This window comes from Eptatretus burgeri, chromosome 17 (genome assembly GCF_056783735.1).
Source record: "Eptatretus burgeri isolate ZD-2024b chromosome 17, Ebu_testis_v1, whole genome shotgun sequence".
NCBI lineage: Eukaryota > Metazoa > Chordata > Myxini > Myxiniformes > Myxinidae > Eptatretus > Eptatretus burgeri.
Genome location: NC_140977.1, coordinates 8992900 through 9012267, shown reverse-complemented (window position 1 = coordinate 9012267; position 19368 = coordinate 8992900). Strand labels below are relative to the sequence as shown.

Genomic DNA, 19368 nt, shown 5'->3' with positions numbered 1-19368 from the left:
CTGCCGATCACGCAAGCTGTTGACTCTCAGAAACTTGTCTTCTGATTTTGTTGTGGCCTTGGGTCTGCCAGACCTCTTCCTGTCAGAGTTTCCTCCAGTTTCCAAGTGCATTTTGATGGTGTAGGAAACTGTACTCAGACACCTTGGCTTGCTTTGCAATTTCTCTAAAGGAAAGACCTATACTTTTAAGGGTTTTAATAGTCTGTCTGTCTTCCTTTGTTAATTGTCTTTTTCTCACCATTATAATAGCAATAAACTACTTCCTGCAGTGCAATATTGTCCAAATAATGCTTCAGAGGGTGGAGCAACACAGTCTGTTCCAACACTACTTTTACACAGACAGAGGGTTTGCAACTAATCAACAAAAGTTGGGACACCTGTAGGAATTGTTCGCATCAACTTTCAAGGCTTAATTTACTTCCATTGCTGCAGAACAGCTGCAGTTACGAACCCATTACTTGTTCCCTGAAAAGAGGCTTTTTAACAACTCTGAAATCTACATTATTTTTTCAGTTTTGGGTAATCTAAACTTTTTTTAACCTCTGGCAGTTCACCACTTAGCTTTGTACCATTTCAGCTTATTCACTGGACTTGAACTGCTTAAATTTCAGTAAAAACTGAAAAAATGGGGGTGTTCTAAAACTTTTGACTGGTAGTGTACATATACACCATCTAAAATAAATAATGATGGATGTTTTATTTCATAATCTCACGAGATTGCCAAAAGTCAGACAAAGATCTATTTCATGATATGGCTTTACTCACGTAACCTCCACGGTAAAAAGCCCTGCTTGAGAGAATGCCACATAGTTTTTGGGTGGTGTATAAACACACCGCTGCCTCGATCGCTGAGGCCGATACCTACTGTGATCTTCACAAGGCCGTGACGCCCATCGGCCCCAACCTCTCGATATTTAATGATCCTTTTAGCAGTTGCTTTGTTCATTTTACACTGAAGGGAAAACTTATAAGGAGGGCATGGCACTTGTTAATAGGACAGCTCTGAAGATGTCTTTGGCTTGGCATATCACCAACATGGTGGCCGTATGATCTTTCTGGTTGTAATTGTGGGAGGAATCAGGCCTGCTGTCCAACCAACGGGTGTCACGGAAATTTTCCAGAGTAAATTAATTGAAATATTGTTGCTTTACTCATTCTCATCCTCCCGTTATGTTCATCCTTGTTTTAATTCAATCTTTAATTTAATTTATTTTGTCTTCCGAGCTCCGGAGATTTCCTTCCCCAGGGAGAACCCAGCAGCGGCCATGGGACCGGTCGCGGCGGCCATGGGACCGGTCGCGGCAGTCCCGCTGGCATTGCACTCAACAAAGTTACACTTTTGGCACATTCCTTCATCTTTTCTTCACTCAACATAATTCTCCAAACAATAGAAAAAGTTAAGTTTAATGCTTTGGAAATTAATTTCACATTTTCTTGTGTAAATATGGAAAAGGAGGGCTCACAGCCTTGCTTGCTTAAAGTAAACACGTAAATATGCTTCTTTATAAGAATTGTTAATTTCTCTACCTTTTGAGATTTCACTCCAGATTTCGACACTTAATCAGTGTCCATGCTCCATTCCTCAAATCCGAAGACAGATTTTGATTATTTACTTTAATTAGTCCATGAGAGTACATTGTGGTTCCAAGTGAAAGCATTTTTGAGCAGGCCCAAACAAAATGGTGGCTGAAGACCCCCTTGTGAGGGGAAAACAGGCTGACCAAGGGTAAGGCTTTTTTTGTTTCTTTTCCTGATGAGTACCCCATTAATTATGTTAAAAGGGGGGGGGCGTTTAAATTAACCCAAACACCCAATTTTTCATCCACGCGTTCCCTTGGGGTTCCCTTAATGTGCATGCAAAGTTTTGGGCTACTCGGCTTTATGGTTTTGGATTTATGGAGGACACACACACACACATCGATTTTACGTTGATAAGAACCATTGATATTAAAACGTGGAACACGATTGAAACAAATACAAATGGAAACCTGCACACAATAAATGAACAAAATGATGATTGAGTACCCCGTCCGGAAGGAAGCAAAATGCGTTATTTAATTGGTTTAAAGTCCAACACAACAAAAGCAAAATGATAACTTGCAACGAAACGTGAAGCACCTGTTCTGATAATTCAGGTATCGATAAAGCCGATGAGAGGTAAAGGTGGAGTTTCAACAAACCGTGTTTTCCACTCTTGGGAGTGAATGATGGTTTGTTATGCCTTCTGGTATTAATGGGATTATCATTGGGATCAGCTGGGATTCACTCTGCTCTGTAGTGTTTGAGAACGACATTTTAAAATAAGAACAGGTATACGGGGAACGTCACCGACGATGAATCGATATGAAAACGAAACACGTAAACCAAACTCTGTCATCCAGGTGGTGAATCGTTGCCCCCCCCCCCACCCCTCGGTCCCAACGGTCCAAGGACAAAGTTCACGAATCCTGGGGATCGATCAATCCATTTCCATGGCAATACCCAAAACAGATTTGTTTACAATGCTCTGCCCTGTGTATTCCATGGTTCCAATATTGTTGGAAAAAACCACCACTTGGGGTGAAGATCCCTCCAAGTGTGTCCACCTAAATGGGCACACACCTTTGAAGCATCAAATGTGAACCCACACACGTCACGACAAGGTGTAAATTAACCAGCGGTAGAACAAGAAGTTAAGATGCATATTGAAGAAGAGAGAGAGAGAGAGAGAGAGAGAGAGAGAGAGAGAGAGAGAGAGAGAGAGAGAGAGAGAGAGAGAGAGAGAGAGAGAGAGAGAGAGAGAGAGAGGGAGAGGGAGAGGGAGAGGGAGAGGGAGAGGGAGAGGGAGAGGGAGAGGGAGAGGGAGAGGGAGAGGGAGACGGAGAGAGAGACGGAGACGGAGACGGAGACGGAGACAGAGACTCGTGAGAGTAAGGTAGACAGATAGTAAGGTACAAGTGAGAGTACGGATTGCGTAAGGTACCAGTGAGAGCATGGATTGGGTAAGGTACGAGTGAGAGTGTGGAATGGGAAAGGTACAAGTGAGAATATGGATTGTGTAAGGTACTAGTGAGAGTGTGGATTGGGTAAAGTACTAGTGAGAGTGTGGAATGGGAAAGGTACAAGTGAGAGAATGGATTGTGTAAGGTACTAGTGAGGGTATGGATTGGGGAAGGGACTCGTGAGAGTATGGATTGGGTAAGGTACTAGTGAGAGTTTGGAATGGGTAAGGTACTAGTGAGAGTTTGGAATGGGTAAGGTACTAGTGAGAGTTTGGAATGGGTAAGGTACTCGTGAGAGTATGGATTGTGTCAGGTAGTAATGAGAGTATGGATTGGGTAAGGTATGAGTGAGAGTACGGATTGGGTAAGGTACTCGTGAGAGTATGGATTGTGTAAGGTAGTAGTGAGAGTATGGATTGTGTAAGGTAGTAGTGAGAGTATGGATTGTGTAAGGCAGTAGTGAGAGTATGGATTGTGTAAGGTAGTAGTGAGAGTATGGATTGTGTAAGGTACTAGTGAGAGTATGGATTGTGTGAAGTAGTAGTGAGAGTATGGATTGTGTAAGGTGGTAGTGAGAGTATGGATTGGGTAAGGTACTAGTGAGAGTATGGATTGTGTAAGGTAGTAGTGAGAGTATGGATTGTGTAAGGTACTAGTGAGAGTATGGATTGTGTGAAGTAGTAGTGAGAGTATGGATTGTGTAAGGTGGTAGTGAGAGTATGGATTGGGTAAGGTACTAGTGAGAGTATGGATTGTGTGAAGTAGTAGTGAAAGTATGGATTGTGTAAGGTGGTAGTGAGAGTATGGATTGTGTAAGGTAGTAGTGAGAGTATGGATTGTGTAAGGTAGTAGTGAGAGTATGGATTGTGTAAGGTACTAGTGAGAGTATGGATTGGGTAAGGTACTAGTGAGAGTATGGATTGTGTGAAGTAGTAGTGAGAGTATGGATTGTGTAAGGTGGTAGTGAGAGTATGGATTGTGTAAGGTACTCGTGAGAGTATGGATTGTGTAAGGTATCCACACTAATTTTTTTGAACATTTCTCAGTGCAGGTCATTGTTTGCCCTGAGACTGGATGAATACATTGTTACTCTGCGCTCACGAAGCGAAAATCACGGTTTAGCGATTGGTAACGTAAGTACTTATGTCCACGTTGTACATCGTACGTGTCTGCATTTTGTTTGACTGTGGTTTGTCATCCCGACATTGCAGTTTTGATTGATCATAAATAGTTTGATTCACTCCTCTATCACACAATATAAATGGATCGATAGATATAGATCGATCATTGATTGATATATCGATTAATTATCGCCTTGTGAATAATTTGTACTGAAAGGCCAAATATGAGATATTCACATTTCGTGCTGACAAAGAAACGGTTCTCTGAGGGGGGCAAGACCAGGGTCCACAGTGTACGAGAGACTCCTCCGAATGTAAAGAGCCGTCGCACGACCCTCTGCGATGCTCCACTGTCGAGTTGTGGTCGTTGGTCGCCGTCTATATATTACGTACACAATAAATGTTTCTCCATGAATTGGTTGAAAATTACAGTGTGCTCGACATGTACATGATATTAACGTGTTGACACGTTCCTATGAACATGCAGGCCACCGAAAAGGGCTTTTGAAACCAGGGGTGTGTTCCGTTGGTAAGCTGCTTTCTGGATTCAAAACACTCAAGCAAGCACTCTCACGGAACGGAGTGCTCGGCACCGCTTCACAACATGGCAGGATCCATTTAAACCTGTTCTGTCTGGACCGTCGTTTGGAGTTTGACTCGATCCTCTTGTGACAACTTCCAAAACGGATTTATTGTGTTGGAAGTGGCAACAAAGTCCGAGGAAGAAGGGAAGAGATTAATAAATGGAGAGTCAGAGGGAGAAACAACTTACCGAACTTGTCTCGGGACCGTACCATTGTGGATTTTGGGGAGGGGATGGTGAATATTTTAAGCCTCCAAACAACCATTTCTATGGACCGTACCATTGTGGATTTTGGGGAGGGGATGGTGAATATTTTAAGCCTCCAAACAACCATTTCTATGGACCGTACCATTGTGGATTTTGGGGAGGGAGCGTTTTCTGTCTGTTACTTCAACAAGGAAATCGAACACAGGTGGAGGCCCTTCAGCCCATCATGCCTGCGCGAACACCACACCACACCAACCCATCCACACGAGATCCAAGGAAGAAAATACAAAAAACAGTTTTTAATTCAAGAAATAATAATAATATATTTTTAATTTTTTAGATTTTTATTTCCTTTTCTTCCCCTCGGAGGAGTAGAGGGGGCATGGGCTTTGTTATAAACATTCAACAACCACACAACCCCCCTTGATAAGACCCCCACCAACAGCACTCCGTACACAATCACCCATCAACACTCAAACGACCTTAAAGTCGATTAAAGTCGAATCAACATCCCCCTCAATCTCCACAACTTCATGAACCGATCTAATTCTAATTTAAACTTTTCTCTTGTTTCTGCTGCCACGATCTTTCCAGGGAGACCATTCCATACATGAACTCCTCTGTGAGTGAAAGTCCCCCTGCCCGACCACCATCTTCACTTATTTTATCTGTACTTTTCATTATCTTGAATAATTCGGATGAAAAGTAGTTCTGAGTCCGACTACGGCGGCCATTTTGGTTGGCATCACGAAGCACCCCTCTTCATTGCTTGCTCCACTTGTCGAGCGGCTAGGCGAGCGGCTTGCAAAGCAGTCGATACGGAATAAATGGCTTAGAAAAAGATAGTAAGCCGCTTGCTGGCGGAACACACCCCAAGCAAGGCAATGTTAGCCCCTCGTGTGTTTGGGAGTGTGGTGGTAAATTGACTTGAAGGACACCTGTATATTACACATGGTGAATGTTTTACACTGAACAAACGTCTTCAGGTCCGTATTTCAGGAAAGGATCCGCCGATCCGACAGACACACAGAGTCGAGACGAGTTTGACTCGATGAATTGTAACTGTACTTGAACTCCCCGTTGTGAATGAGACCGGGAGGTGGGGCTCTTGAGTGACGACAACGTTTGACGTCACAATGACGCGGTCATATCACAACAACGTGTTGTCCTGGCAACCTGTTCTGACTGAGTTCGCTGTGAACGGAAAACCGTGAAGATGTTTGAGAATTCCGAACTTTATCTTCTTCAGGATTAACCAGGGATTTATTTTATCCATCAAGATGTTTCGATTCTTGAGGAAAAGACGACAAAGGTATTTCCCGTGGGTTTTCCCACAACGTTGATTGATTTTATCTTTTCATCACGAGTACAGGCTCAGTGCGCTGGCAGGATGGCCTAGGCTCCGGAGCAGGCGCAAGTTTAGTTTATTTTCACCACCCTAACAACAACAACACTGTAGTTGCTGCTGAATCCCAAGCAGCCTGCAGATCGTGATCCGTTTCTGCGTCTTGTCCGACTCCAAGGGGCTCGAAGAGCCTCAAACCAGGCCCGAGGCAGGGACACCTTGTTGTTTAGTTTTTCCCGATCTCTCAACGGTAAAAATCACTTTAATAATTCTCATCGTCGGATCCGGATCCGGATCTTCACCAAAATCGAATTAATTCGTCCTTCTCACTCACCCAACTCATTCACCTCGTTTCGTCCGAATCCGGCCACAACGTTTTGAGATATCATGTTCACAGACAACAACAGGGGTGAAAACACAACGTCCGCTCACCTTGGGTGGAAACAATGGTGAGAGGGTTAAACCTCACCCTGGTTGGGGGGTTTGGGGGTTACGTTTGAATCTTAACCCTGATGTAAATGGTCATGTTGGACCCTGTTGATTTACCTGAGGGCTGATAGATCAATTTAAGGGCCGTCCAATCAAAGGACGTCATACTAATGAATCATTGGCCAGTGCTGGGAGCCGCATTAATTAAATTAATCAATTTATTTATTTATTATCCACACGCTTTTTTGTAATCGGCTCCGTCTGTCTTTCTCTCTTTCTGTCTGTCTGTGTGTCTGTCTGTGGGTCTGTCTGTGTGTCTGTCTGTGGGTCTGTCTGTGTGTCTGTCCGTCCATCACTCTATCTCCTAAATGGTTGGAAAAAAAATTCACCAAACTTGGTAGTTATGATCATCACTTGGCAAGAAGCTGTGAGTACAGTATCATTTTTAGCTCTACCCTGATGAAGTGAGAAGGTCAAACACCAAAAAATTCAACCACGGGAACATTTTAAACATTTCTTCATGAAACTTTGTCCATGTGATCAACATTGGGGGACGTATTGTTGTGGGCTGGGGTTCGGTGGCGATAAACGACTGGTGGGTGGAGCAGTAGAGTCGTCTCCCACCGAACATCCGGAATTTCGGTCGTGTCTCTCAGATAAGTCCGAAAGGTCACGGGTCACTTAAAGACCTTGACCGCCAATTCTCTGACGGCGTGGGGTCGGGTCAAGAGCCAAATTTCAATATACCTAAGTATCCACATCGTCAAATTACCGGGGAAGTCACACCCTCAACGGACTCTGTCGATCCGGGTCGCTCTCACGACCTCGGTCCAGTGTAACTGGGTGAAATTACCAGAGTGTCGGACCCAATGACAAGTTACGGCACCGACGGTCTCACTATTTCTCAAACCCGCACCATGCTTGGCCAATGAAAGAAAACACGGACAACGAACTGGAACATTTAACACGGGGGTTTATTTATAAACAATAATCGGGGAAGGGAGCACACAAAGAGCAGAGTTATCCGAAGAAAAGAAATGCAGGCAATGTACAGTGAGCGGAAATCACTTAACACTACTTAAAAGACTGGCGCGCCACACACACACACACACACACACACACACACACACACACACACACACACACACACACACACACACACACACACACACACACACACACACACACACACACACACACCCAAAGAAATGGTGGCCGCGGCTTTTAGTTGTCCCTTGAGCTCGGGAGGGAAAGGCGAGCTGAGGGTAGGAGCCTATTCTTACACCTGTCCGCCTCGTGCGGTCTGGTCGAGCTTGTCTGGTGGCAGGACTCGAACCCACTGCCACAACGCAGCACCAGGGACCAGGAATGCCGCAACGGAAGCCAGCCAGCACGGGAACGGACCAGACGAGACGAGCACCTGTGGGTAGATGAGAATGCCAGCAGGCAAGACGAGGTTTCTTCTCCTTCTCCTTCTTCGCCTTTTTTCACGACGGGGCGAACCTTCCCTTCTCCTTCTTCCCCTTTTTTATGACGACGAACCTTCCCTTCTCCTTTCCCTTCCCCACGGGTCGAGGGTACCGCTCTGAGGACTCGCCCCCAGATTGGACGATGGGTTGTCGGGCGACTAGTGGCCGCGACTCATTGGTCGGGCCGAGCACTCCATCTGGCTAAGGCGGAGCCAGCCCTGAGGTGGTCAGCCTCCTGATGGGAAGAGGCGTCTCGGAGGGTGGATCAAGGCTTCTCGGAGCCCCCCCCCCCGAAGAGACTCCGTCGTAGCTTTCGGCACGCTGGCCTCCCATTGGCTGGGGCACGCGTGTGATGCTCGCCCTTCGCTCATTGGCTGGAGGAAACGCTCTGTGCCCTTCCTCGGAGCGGAGTCTCGATCTGAGGCGATGGAGGGTCCTCCGACGCCCCCAGCCAAAAACACGTGGACAATGGCGACCAGGTTGAGTGAGGGACGGTGCCGCTATTGTTGTTGTTGTTGTTGTTGTTGTTGTTGTAGATGTATTAAACCTGACTATAAAATAACTCACAGCGCGCACACAAAATTCCGATTAGACACAGGGGATGGATTCTAACTGTACACGTACTTATCGAAATAACTGAACGACGGGGACTCTGGCTGTTTGTGTACAAAAGGTTTCCAAATCCGAAACAGTATGAAGTATGGAGGAAGGACTTGGGGTCACAGGAGTTAAAATAGAAAAGTTTTAAACTCAGAATTTGATATTTGGTTAATCTTGGTGGAACGTTTTCCCAAATTTAAACCTTGATTTCGGTGTGAAGCGTAGGGATTTACGATGGCGTACCACATCAACCTCGCTCTCGTGTTTTGTTGTTTTATGTCGTGTTGGGTGAAGGATCCATTGTCGTGCAAGTGATTTGAAGGGAATGTTTGTATAAATGGAGATTGTGTAATATCTGGTTTATCACATTTGGACTCACTGAGTTGTGGATAAGAGTATTGTTCTTTTTCAGGGAAACAATGAGGATTCGGTGTCACGTTCCCTCCCCTCACACCCCTCTCCTTTCACTCCTCTTTCCCTCCCCTCACACTTCCTCCCCTTTTCCTCCCCTCACACTCCCTCCCCTTTCCCTCCTCTTTCCCGCCCCTCACACTGCCTCCCCTTTACCTCCTCTCACACTCCCTCTCCTTTCCCTCCTCTTTCCCTCCCCTCACACTGCCTCCCCTTTGCCTCGTCTCACACTCGCTCCCCTTTCCCTCCTCTTTCCCTCCCCTCACACTCCCTCCCCTCTCCCTCCCCTCACACTCCCTCCCCTTTCCCTCCCCTCAAACTCCCTCCCCTTTCCCTCCCCTCAAACTCCCTCCCCTTTCCCTCCCCTCAAACTCCCTCCCCTTTCCCTCCCCTCAAACTCCCCTCAAACTTGTGTCTGGGGGGTGACTACAACTGCACCCTCGACCCACAACTTGATCGGAGCACTTGTGAGCCTCATCCACCCAGTGCAAGGCCTTTGGCACAGCTAGTCAAAAAGTTTAAACTGGTGGATGTGTGGCGGGTACAAAACCGTAATATCCATCAGTATACATGGGTTTGTGCATCAAGAAATGTTTTGACGATGGCTCGCCTCGACAGATTTTATGTTAATCATGAAATGGTAAACATTGTTAAGAACTCGAATATAAGGCCGTCCAGTTTTTCCAATCATCACATGATTTTTATGGTGTGTGGCTTTCCTCATCATGTCTGTGGAAGTGCATGTTGGACTTTTAATTTGAAGCTTTTAAAATGGTATGGGAAAAATGTGAGTCACAAAAGGGTTCATATTTGAACTTAAGACAATGGTGGGACTGCACAAAGTCCCAAATCAAATGTTTTTGCCAACAATATTTCTCTTACAGCACATACAATGCTTTTGGTGTGATATGTGCTTTAAAAAACGATATACTGTACTTGTATATATGTGAGCAGAAAGCTGGATTGTCTAGCGTGAATGTCCAGCAGTTGTCGGAGAAAAGGACCCTTCTGGCTGAAATGGTGAAAGAGCGGGCGGCCGGTGCTTTCGTCCGACTGCGGAACGAAAAAATCCAACTTGACACACCAAACAAAGGGTTCTTCAATTTGGAAAAAAATGGTCAAGACCTCTCAACAAATCCATGCTTTGCGCTCTTCTGGTGGTGATTTGTTGACCTCCCAGAGTGACATCAAGCATGAACTACAAGACTATTTTTCTAAACTCTTCGCAAAAAGAGTTGTGAATGAAGAGAATAGGAATGCGATGCTTGAACAGCTCCCTTCTCTGTCTGAAGACCAACAGCAATTGCTTGAGCCTGGCATTTCCCTTGGAGAACTTACTGCTGCGCTCAAGGATAGCAAGGATGGGAAAGCCCCTGGACTAGACGGCCTTCCGGCTGAATTTTATAAGGCTTTCTGGGACATTCTAGGCCCTACTCTTCTTGAGGTCTTTCAGGAGAGTGTTGAACAAGGTGAATTGCCATTGAGCTGCCGGAGGGCAGTTTTGTGTCTCCTTCCGAAGAAAGGAAACCTGCATGAGACCGCAAATCGGCGGCCTGTGTCACTCCTCAACACGGACTATAAAATATTGTCAAACGCACTTGCAACCCGTCTCAAGGAAGTCATCTTCTTGATTGGCACTGATCAATCATACTGTGTTCCAGAACGTTCCAGATACGATAATATTTTTTTGGTGAGAGACTTGATCATTCTTGGTCGAACTACATCTCCTGGTTTTGGTTTATTACTTTTAGATCAAGAAAAAGCTTTTGACAGTGTTAACCATTCTTTTTTGTTTGATGTATTAAGGAGAACAGGGTTTGGGGAAAAATTTATTGCTTATGTTAAGTTATTGTACAAAAATGCATCTTGCCTGCTGAAGGTTAATAATAGTCTTTGTTACCCCTTCCCCTTTCAGCGAGGAATCCGTCAGGGCTGTGCGCTATCAGGCATGCTCTAAAATCTATCCGTTGAACCTTTATTAGTTTTACTTCGGAACTCGGTGTTAGGAGTCTCTCTTTCACAAAACTCCAAAGTCGTCGTTTCACCTTATTCTGATTATATTTGTATTGCTATTGCAAATCAAAAAGATGTTTCTGAGGTCTCTCGTTGCCTTACCCAGTTTGAGCTTGCTTCTACTGCAAGGGTAAATTGGAAAAAAAGTGTAGCTTTCTGGGTGGGCCCCAGATTGCCTTCCTCGTCCCTGCCTGTTTTTACCAGGAGGAATACAGTGGAGTAGTGAGGGGTTTAAATATTTAGGCTTATTTCTAGGAATTGAAGCGTATGAACAAAAAAATTTGGAGAACTTCCTGGAAAAAATTAAATTGAAACTGGCAAGGTGGAGAAGATTGTACCAACTTCTCTCGCTTAAGACACTGGTATCAATCATAAACAACCTGGTGGTTCCATTTATTTGGCATAGAGTTATCCCACTTGAACCTCCGAGATACTTGATCACAGTCATTCAGAGGGTTCTGACTTTTTTTTTCTGGGGTGGCCACCATTGGCTGGGCCCAGACGTGGTCTGCAGACCCCGAAATATGGGTGGTCAAAATCTAATGCATATCCCAAGTCGGATAATGGCATTCCGGATTTCCACGATCAAGCGCCTACTGTACAGTGAGTGTGTTCCTTGGCGACCTCTCACAAACGCCTGTTTGCAGAAAGTGGAAGGTCTGAAATATGACCGTGAACTTTTCCTCATCAACCTGCAACACGTTGACATGTCTCAGCTCCCAAGTTTTCATCAGAGCCTTTTGAATGCTTGGCAAGTCCTCGGAGTGCAACATTTAGAGGTATCATACGATGCCCAAAAGTTTGTGCATGAGCCATTAGTTCGGAATCCTTTATTCTCTAAATTTCAACCTCCAGGTCGTTTATGCATTGTTTCACCAGTGTTGGAATAAACAGAGTGCGAGACCTGTTGCATCCATCCTTGAATGCCTGGCTTCCTGCAAGCTCACTTTCATCAAAAACTGGTGTTCGTTCTGCTCGTATTGTGGAAAATGTCTTGAAAGCAGTAATTCAAACCTTTCATAGACTAAACATCGGGTGGACTGCGGTGGATGAAGTGGTTGACTCACGCCTCTATTTCCTGAACTTCAAATTGCCTCAAAAAAACAAGAGGGTGTGTTCTCAAACTTGGAGGAAATTGGTGTTTCATGTCATGGGGAAAACGGCTATCCACAACATATGTCTGGAAGCATGTATACCTTCTTTTACAAAACTGGTGAAAAATCGGTGGAATGAGACCTTACCTGCTGGAGCTTTTTAACTCCAGTGTGGAACAAAATGTATAGTTCTCCAACTCTTGGGCGAACTGGAGACCTGAATTGGAGACTAGCGCATCAAGCCCTCGTCACACAGACATTACTCAATAAGTTTAATTCTTCTGTTCCAATTTCTTGTCCTTTTTGTGATTTTATTGAAAATGTTGCCCACGTTTTTATTGAATGTAAGAGATTGGTACCCCTCTTTCTCTTCCTTCAACAGCTTTTCTATAAATTTAATTTTGTTTTTTCCTTTCCAGTCTTTATTTATGGAATCGGGGGGAATTATAAAAGTAAACCAGTCCTCTCATTTTCGTCTTTTCTGTTGGGCATTGCTAAACTGGCAATTTATAAAACCAGGAAAGCAAAATTGAAGGGGGAAAATGCAAATGTGCTTTTGTGCTTTAAAGGTATGGTTTTGGCACGAGTAAAAATAGAGCAGGCTTACCTTTCGAGCCTGGATATTGTGGGTGATCAGTGGTACACTGATGAGGTTTTGAGTTTCTTTTCGTGAGGAATCTGTTTGTAAAAGTGTAAAGTACTTACTTTTTTGCATATATGTATTATTCTATGGTGTGTTTGACATGAACAGACACCCTTGCTTTTGTTGAATTTATTTTTGCTGTAAAATTGTTTGGATTTGTTATTATGGAGTGTGCTTTTTCTGGTGTGTTTTTTGATACTTTTATAATAAAAGCATACAAAAGTTTCTCTTTTTTTTTCCTTTCTCCTTTCTTCTTTCTCTTTCTCCCTCCCCACCCTTAGTATTTCCCTCGGTGAAGCGATGGATGGTATTTGCTGGTATAATTATTGGCAGTGTACCCACCCTCTCTGTGGGTTGAGTTTGCACGTGACTTGCTCAAGAAAGCATTGTGAGGGTTTTGCAAAAAGACTAGACGTTTGTGTGGTGTGCGTCTAAAAGGTTCTGTGTGGTCTAAAGCGTATTTTCCAATCGCCGTTGGGGTCCAAACTCCAAAGGGTATAATCTCAAAAGGATGTAAATGTTTAAGGGTTCTGAAGTGTCGAAGTGGTCTCAAGGGTCAAAAGCGCCAAATGGTCAAGGGTCCAATCAGTCTAAAAGGGTTTTAAGATTGTCTAGCATGTCTAAAGGGAATGAAGAGTGGGTGACCAGGTCAAAGGGGTCAAATGGGAGTTGAGGGACTTGGGTATAAAGGTCTAAAGGTTCTAGGAGTCTGAAAAGGGGTCTAGATGGTACAAAGGACAGATGGAGTATGAAGGACTTCTCTCTCCCTCATAAACAGTTGTGCATCACTCCACCAAACTTGATAGTTCTGATCACCCCATCGCAAGAATCTGCAAGAGCATGATCATTTTTGGCCCCTGAGCCCCTGGGGTGGGGTCAAAAGGTGAAATAAAAAAGGCAATGTCATGTCATGTTGGACATGCAATCAACATTGGGGACTCATAAAACGCGTAATGATTTTTGGATTTGACCACTGGTTCATGCCCCAGGTGGTGGGTCCTTCGGGTCACAGGAGTCAAAACAGAAACATTTTAACTCTTTGAACCCTGAGCTCCTTGGATTTTCGGCTTCCCCATCCTTGGCTCCCTGAAGAAAAATCCGCCCACTCGGGTGCATGGACGTTTGAAGAGTGGCTGGTAAACCCACTGCTGGGGTCTACGGAGGTTTGAATAGTGGCCGCGATACCCACCGCTTGGCTGCATGGAGGTTTGAATAGTGGCCGGTATACCCACAGCTTGGCTGTATGGAGGTTTGAATCGTGGCCGGTATACCCGCCACTCGGTTGCATTGAGGTTTGAATAGTGGCCGGTATACCCAACGCTTTGCTGTATGGAGGTTTGACTTGTGGCCGCTATACCCACCGTTTGGCTGTCTGGAGGTTTGAATAGTGGCCGCTATACCCACCGCTTGGCTGCATGGAGGTTTGAATAGTGGCCGGTATACCCACAGCTTGGCTGTATGGAGGTTTGAATCGTGGCCGGTATACCCGCGACTCGGTTGCATTGAGGTTTGAATAGTGGCCGGTATACCCAACGCTTTGCTGTATGGAGGTTTGACTTGTGGCCGCTATACCCACCGTTTGGCTGTCTGGAGGTTTGAATAGTGGCCGCTATACCCACCGCTTGGCTGCATGGAGGTTTGAATAGTGGCCGGTATACCCACAGCTTGGCTGTATGGAGGTTTGAATCGTGGCCGGTATACCCGCCACTCGGTTGCATTGAGGTTTGAATAGTGGCCGGTATACCCAACGCTTTGCTGTATGGAGGTTTGACTTGTGGCCGCTATACCCACCGCTCGGCTGTATGGAGGTTTGAATCGTGGCCAGTATACCTGCCACTCGGTTGCATGGAGGTAGAAACACGGCTGGTAAAACGGCCACTCGGGTTCAAAGGGTTAAACGGAAAATTTGACATCAATCTTGGTGGAACGTTTTCCCATCTTTCAACCTTGCTTTCGGTGGGAAGTGTGGGGATTTACGATGGCGTGCCATCAACCTCGCTCTCGTGTTTTCTTGTTTTATTTCGTGTTGAGTGAAGGAATGATCTATTGGAGTGCAAATGAGGTTGAAGGAAAGATGTGTATGATATCTGGTTTAGCAAATTTGTACTCACTTGTGGATTGAAGAGTTTTGTTCTTTTTTTAGGGAAGCGCTGATGACTCGGTCTCAAGAGTCATCAGATGTATCTGTGAACGAGCGATTGGGTTCATCAGATGTTGCGATGAATGAGCCAACACCGTGGACTCCATCACAGAAAGTCTCATTGTGGAAGCGCCTAAAGTAATTACGTTACATTGAAGATCGTTTTTTGCATGTTATCTTCCTCACAAAGTGTGTAACAAATTGACTTTTCAATCCTTTTCTCATTAGGAATGGGTGCAGAAAACTTAAAAGGATGGGGAAGCGTCGGGCTGCTGAACGTTCCACGTAAGTAATGGAAAAATATCCCTTCAGGATGTCATGAGGTGAAACGCACAAACAAGGAAAATGATATTCCTTTTCGAGAGAAGGATTAAACCTTACTCTGTTGTATCTCAATCACATTTTGCTCATTTATTGTTTTCTGTACCAGGGTCATTCCATGTCAAATCATCAAAGAATCTGCCGTCATCTCTCAGATTTTTGTAAAACTTTGGGAACCAATTGGGACCCATGAAAATAGGCAAGAACTCAAATATTTTTGCTAACAGCCTCTTAATTAGTGAGATACAGACTAACGAACTTTAGACTAATAAGCACGACGTCACGAATTCAAATGGCCATATCTCTAAAAGTATAACACCGAGAGAGCTGGTTTTGGTGTAATTTTAAAGGTATTTTCATGCCCTATGAATTTGTCTGGGCAACTTTTTCCTACCTCCAACCAGAAAAAAGTTATCACAAAATATAAACTTCAATCGTGAATCCCCAAAAAATGTATCCTTCAAATTTCCTCAAATTCATCCCAGAGGTACCTTATGATGTCAAGAAGCTTCCACATAAATTTTGTGATGGGCACTCCAATAGTTTCTGAGATATGAGCAATAATGTACATGTACGTATGGCATATAGGTTCGAAAATCAGCATTTGTAATGTATTATACAATCATTCTAACCTAGCCATGACAGCGAACACAGGGAACGACCATCAATTGCTTTGAAGTATCATATACTTTCATTTTCAACTGGGCCTGAGGGGAAGAAACAAGTGCTGCTGTTGCTGCATTGAAGAGGAAATTGAAAGCCTAAGTCAGGTTAGTGAACACTGTGTACTTGAACTCACTTATTGATTGTATAATACATTACAAATGCTGATTCTCGAACCTATATGCCATACGTACATGTACATTATTGCTCATATCTCAGAAACTATTGGAGTGTCCATCACAAAATTTATGTGGAAGCTTCTTGACATCATAAGGTACCTCTGGGATGAATTTGAGGAAATTTGAAGGATACATTTTTTGGGGATTCACGATTGAAGTTTATATTTTGTGATAACTTTTTTGTGGTTGGAGGTAGGAAAAAGTTGCCCAGACAAATTCATAGGGCATGAAAATACCTTTAAAATGACACCAAAACCAGCTCTCTAGGTGTTATACTTTTAGAGATATGGCCATTTGAATTCGCGACGTCGTGTTAATTAGTCCAAAGTTCTTTAGTATGTATCTCACTAATTAAGAGGCTGTCAGCAAAAATATTTGAGTTCTTGCCGATTTTCTTGGTTCCCAAAGTTTTACAAAAATCTGAGAGATGATGGCAGATTCTTTGATGATTTGACATGGAATGACCCACCATCGATTTGGGGTTGTGGGGTTGGGGTACCTCGAGGTGCTTGCACTCTCCTCTGACCTGTCTAGCCTGGATTGGAATCTGGACCCAGATATAAACGGTCATCCTGGTGCTTTACGTGAAAGTTCATAGACCAATGTGAGTGACTTTCATGGAAAACAACCGTAAAGCTCGAGGACCACTTGTTTTTAGTTTGTGCATTTACTTCTTGGGAAGAGAGCAAGTGTGATGAGGTTTGTTGGGTGAATGATGAACAGATCTCGAGAGCACATTGACGAGCCTGGCCCACATGTGCATGCAATGTCCATGTACCCCTCGATCAAGCAAGCACTCCAACGGAACGGAGTGCTTGGCACCGCTTCACAACATGGCAGTATCCATTTAAACCAGTCGTGTCTGGGCCGTCGTTTTGAATTCTACCCGATCCTCTTGTGACAACTTCGGAAAAGGATTTATTGTGTTAGAAGCGGCTACAAAGTACGAGGAAGAGGGAAAGAGGTAAATTAGAAGGGCACTCGGGAGGACTCGTACCTCCGCCACGTAATACCTGATCCACGAGAACATATTGGGCCCAATACACGTTTGAAATATCATGCTATACAGAACTATATCGTTTTTGGCCCGATCTCTCAATGGTGAAGAATCACTTTAGAAATTAAATAACTCTCGTATCCAGATCCGGATTTGGATCTTCACCAAAATCGAATCATTTCTTCCTTGTCACACACCCAAACTGCCCACCAAGTTTCATCCGAATCCGTCCACAACTTTTCGAGATATCATGCTGTATATCAGTTTAGCCCTATCTCTCAATGGTGAAATCACTGAGATGATTCTCATCGTCGGATCTGGATCTTCATCAAAATCGAGTCATCACACACCCAACTTATCCACCTCGTTTCGTCCGAATCCGGCCACAACTTTTTGAGATATCGTGTTCACAGACAGCAACAGAGGTGAAAACAACGTCCGCCCACCTTCGGTGGAAACACTTGGTGAGAGAGGGTTAAACCTCACCCTGCTTGGGGGGTTGACCTTTGAATGTTGGACCCTGTTGATTTGCCTGAAGGGTTATGGATCAATTTCAGGGCCGTCCAATCAAAGGACATCATGTTAATAAATAATTTGCCAGCGCTGCGAGCCGCATTAATTAAATTCATCAATTTATTTACTTATCCACACGCTTTTTTATAATCGACTCCGTCTGTCTTTCTATCCATCTGTCTTTCTGTCTGTTCGTCCATCAATCTTTCTCCTAAACGGTTAGAAAGAAATTCACCAAACTTGGTAGTTATGATCATCGCATGGCAAGAAGCTGTGAGAGCAGTATCATTCTTCGCACTACCTGGTGAGGTGAGAATGTCAAACACCAAAAAATTCAATTACGGGAACATTTTAAACATTTCTTCATGAAACTTTGTACATGTGATCAACATTGGGGGACGTATGAAGTATGGAGGAAGGACTTGGGGTCACGGGTCAAAATGGAAATTTTTTTAACTCGGTATTTGATATTGGGTCAATCTTGGTGGAATGTTTTCCCAAATTTAAACCATGATTTAGGTGGGAAGTGCGGGGATTTACGATGGCGTGCCACATCGACTTAACTCTTGAATTTTGTTGTTTTATGTAGTGTGGGGTGAAGGATCCATTGTCGTGCAAGTGATTTGAAGGGAATGTTTGTATAAATGGAGATTGTGTATGATATCTGGTTTAGCACATTTGCACTCACTCAGTTGTGGATTAAAGAGTATTGTTCTTTGTCAGGGAAGCAAAGAGGAATCTGTCTCCCGTTCCCTCCCCTTTTCCTCATGCTTCCTCACCACCACCCCTGTTGCTTCCCCTCTCATTGAAAGACCCCTCATGCTGCCTCCCCCCCTCACTATGTGTCCCCTCGCACTGCCTCCCCCTCCCCTCACCTCATGCTACCTTCCCATCTCCTCTCCTGTCCCTCATGCTGCCTCCCCCCCCCCAACGCTGCCTCACCCCCCCCCCCCACTTTTCCTCCCCATGCTGCCTTCCCTCCACATTCCTCACGCTGTCCTTGAGTCATTCCACCACATATCACCGGAGGCCTCCCAGTTGACCCCCTCAGATTTACTTTAAACTCTCATAAAATAGTTCCCAGGTATCAAAATGAATCTGCGTAAAATTTTAGGTGCATAGATGCGGTCAACTCCGAGATATTGAGGGTTGAAAATGTGGTTGTGGCCCTATTTTTATGGTCGTTGCGAGCATCACAAAATGAACGGCTACTTTTAAACTCCCACAACTTTTTAAATATTAATGCTGGAGCCTTGAAATTTTCAGAGATTAATCTTCTATAACTGCTCTGTAAGACACAAACATAAAATGGAGTACTGTATACCTCTTAATTTTTATAACCTGATCAGTTGAAATCCAGAAAAAAATGTTGGTTCTGTATGAAGACCCAACTTTGAGACCCCATATATTTTTATTGACCCATCCCAGAAGCTTGATCAGTTGAAATCCCAGATATTTGAAACTTTTGTAAACTTGAATATGCTCTTTCCAATGGTGAACAAATTGAAGTGGTATACCTTGTCATATATTTGCAATCCTCACCTGAATTTCGGGGAAAAATGAAAATTTTCAATTTTTGAGGGATCATGACTATTATATATGACTGATTAAGAAAAGTAAACATGTATTTGAATACTACGACCATACAGTTATTACCTG

The 19368-nt window shown here is 44.2% G+C and overlaps 1 long non-coding RNA gene across 1 annotated transcript; it reads left to right on the top strand.

Annotated features, from left to right (window-relative positions):
- Positions 1–5850: 5850 nt before the first annotated feature.
- LOC147009255 (uncharacterized) lies at positions 5851–15546 on the top strand. Its single transcript, XR_015052770.1, has 3 exons — positions 5851–6204; positions 15040–15174; positions 15265–15546. It is a non-coding gene; the product is annotated as an uncharacterized LOC147009255 (long non-coding RNA).
- The last annotated feature ends 3822 nt before the right edge of the window (positions 15547–19368 follow it).